General features: G+C 38.9%; 1 pseudogene; it reads left to right on the top strand.

Annotated features, from left to right (window-relative positions):
* Positions 1 to 547: 547 nt before the first annotated feature.
* Positions 548 to 2,463, top strand: LOC125910885 (60S ribosomal protein L12-like; annotated as a pseudogene).
* The last annotated feature ends 896 nt before the right edge of the window (positions 2,464 to 3,359 follow it).

Here is a 3,359-nt window from a genome sequence, read left to right as displayed (position 1 = left end):
AGAGTGAGTGCCTCCTTCAATTTTATATCCTAGTCTTTCTCTTCTCTTGCCTTATTCTAGTCTCAGCCCTGCACTACAGACTGCATAATATAGTCCTGTATCTGTTAATAACAATAATTGTGTATATAAATGAATATTTATAATTGTGTGTATTTGGTACAAACTTTTTAGAGGGCATATGTATGTGTGTGTTTTATTTTATTTATTATTATTATTTAAAATTTTTTTTCTTTAATGTTTATTTTTGAGACAGGGAGAGAAAGGGAGACAGACCGTGAGCAGGGGAGGGGCAGAGAGAGAGGGAGACACAGAATCTGAAGCAGGCTCCAGGCTCTGAGCTGTCAGTACAGAGCCTGACGTGGGGGTCCAACCCACGAACCGTGAGATCATGACCTGAGCTGAAGTCAGATGTTTAACTGACTGAGCCACTCAGGAGCCCTCATTTATTTTTTAAAGTAATCTCTAGCCCAACATGGGGCTGGAACTCAGGACCCGGAGATCAAGATTTGCATCCTTTCCTGACCAAGCCAGCCCGGGGCCCCTATATATGTGTGTATATACACAGTATATATATTAGTGTGTGTGTGCATGTGTGTGATAGTTAAAGGGAAAAAACATTGAAGAATATATATCAAACTATTACCAGTGTTTTTTCTGGGGCATGGGATTTTGGGAGATTTTCACTTTCTCAGTCACATACTTCTGAAATCTTGTGTTAAAAAACAATTAACAGCTTTTGGCTTTTTTGGCTCAGAGGAGGCAAAGGTGCAATTGTCTTTGGTCATCCTGAATCCAGGTTCATCCATCACCAGCTGTCTCTACCATGCTGCCTGAGTTTGACCCCAATGAAATCAAAGTTGTATATCTGAGGTGCACTGATGGTGAAGTAGGTGCCACGTCTGCCCTGGCCCTGAAGGTCGGCCCGCTGGATCCGTCTCCAAAAAAAGGTTGGTGATGACATCGCCAAGGCAACTGGTGATTGGATGGGTCTGAGGATTACAGTGAAAGTGACCATTCAGAACTGACAGGCCCAGACTGAAGTGCTACCTTCTGCCTCTGCCCTGATTATCAAATCCTTCAACATTGCCCCACAGATGCAGCACCGATATTTAGTCAGACAACTCTCTGGAAACATTAAAGAAATCCTGGGGACTGTCCAGTCTGTGGGCTGCAGTGTTGATGGCCGCCACCTTCATGACATCATAGATGACATCAATAATGGTACAGAGGAATGTCCAGCTAGTTAGGAACTACAGAGGAAAATTTTTTTTTTTAATTTTTTAAGTGTTTATTTTTGAGAGAGAGAGCGTCAAAATGCAAGCAAGGGAGGGGCAGAGAGAGAGGGAGACACAGAATCTGAAGCAGGCTCCAGGCTCTGAGCTGTCAGCACAGAGCCCTACGCGGGGCTCAAACCCACGAACTGTGAGATCATGACCTCAGCCGAAGTTAGACATGTTTAACCGACTGAGCCACCCAGGTGCCCCAAGGAAAATATTTCAATATAAGATCATTTGACAACCAACCAACCAACCAAAAAACAACAGCATTCAATTAACAATTGCATATTTTTGGTTACAGAAAAAGCAAGGAGGATTTTCAAAAATAATAGGGTAATCACGCAGAGTTCCATGTGCTATATGTGTTTGAATACTGAATTGAGCATTTTGTGTATCTGTGGTTGGTATCACATCGCTACTACGTGAAAAATGAAATAATGAAAAAATGAATGAGCATAATATGTTTTTGAAACATGTATTTAGAAAGTTGTATGGGGCACCTGGGTGGCTCAGTCAGTTAAGCGTCCAACTTCAGCTCAGGTCATGATCTCACAGTCTGTGAGTTTGAGCCCCGTGACTGGCTCTGTGCTGACAGCTCAGAGCCTGGAGCCTGCTTCAGATTCTGTGTCTCCCTCTCTCTCTGCCCCTCCCCTGCTCATGCTCTGTCTGTCTGTGTCTCAAAAATAAATAAAAACTTAAAAAAAAAAAAAAAGAAAGAAAGAAAGAAAGTTGTATGACAGGGACCCCTGGCTGGCTCAGTTGGGAGAGCATGTGATTCTTAATGTCGGGTAGTGAGTTTGAGACCCATGTTGGGTGTAAAGATTACTTAAAAATAAACTTAAAAAAAAGTGTCAGCATTCCCTCTGCTAAATTACATTCTTGGCAAGTAGAAATTCAAGTTACACAAGCAAGAGCCAATTTTAGCTTCTATGTGAATAGTGTCTTCCCATGCATGCCGTACCCTTCTCTCTAGATAAAGATCAGATTAGGTGTCTTTCATATGGGAATTTCAAAGCAGTTTAAAGATATTAATTAGCTCTCACAACTCTGAGGTGGGTGTATATTATCATGTCTGTTTTCCATATGATAAGACTGATAGACTGTATGATTTCCCAGTATTCCATACCTCATATTGTTAGTGAAACTGAGAAAGCCATTACTTAATTGGCCATTTTTTATTTCTTGAGAAGAAATAAAGCAATTTGGGGGTGGATAAGTCAAACCAAAATAGCTATTTATGCACCAAACATTTTTAAGACACATAGGTATTTTTATTTTTATATTTTTTAAACAATCTGGAGCATTTAAATTTATATTCCAATAGTTGGTTGGAATAATATTTTCTAAATTAACATTTCTACTTTAAAATATATAGACAGCCAGAGGTAAAGCTTTGTTGATCAGACATCTGCTTTGGGTATTTTGTCAATTATAAGAAATGTACTTACAGATGAAGTAATGTGGTTTAGTGACTTGGAGATCTACTTTTAAAGATCCTGGCCTGGCACACTGAAAGGGTACAATGAATTCTTGGAAAAGGGAGGATTAAAATACACTTCACTTGTGCCACTCCTATGCTAACAACTTTATTCACACTATCTCATTTAATCCACAACATTGTACTTCTCATTTTACAGGTAGGGAGAGAGCCTGGTTGTGAGACTTACCTAACATGAGTCATGTTAAAGAAGATAAGAAGGCAGGCAGGATTCCAAAAGTCAAGTCAATAACGCCAATTTGAAAAAAAAAAAAAAAATGCCTATTTGATCCTGCCATCTTCTCCTTTTTGTTTTTTATTCCCCCACTTGAATGAGGTGCACGATTTTAACCTGCCATTTTGAACTCTGTATTTATGAATATACCCATTTAAACAATAGTTGTAATCTATTTAATTCTTGGTCAAATTTTTATGCAGTAATAGTGAAACTATTTCCAATTTTTTTTCTATTCTCATTTTTTATTTTACTGAAATGATTATGTCCAGGAGCAACTTTTTCCATGCACATTTTACATTGAGATTCATTTCAGTCATCAGCTTTTTATTCTCATCAAAATCTGTCCATTTAAACTACTGCTATAGTG

The sequence above is a fragment of the Panthera uncia genome (genome assembly GCF_023721935.1).
Source record: "Panthera uncia isolate 11264 chromosome C1 unlocalized genomic scaffold, Puncia_PCG_1.0 HiC_scaffold_3, whole genome shotgun sequence".
Classification (NCBI taxonomy): Eukaryota; Metazoa; Chordata; class Mammalia; order Carnivora; family Felidae; genus Panthera; species Panthera uncia.
Note: the sequence above shows the minus strand (reverse complement) of the source record. Positions and strands in the feature narration are given on the sequence as shown.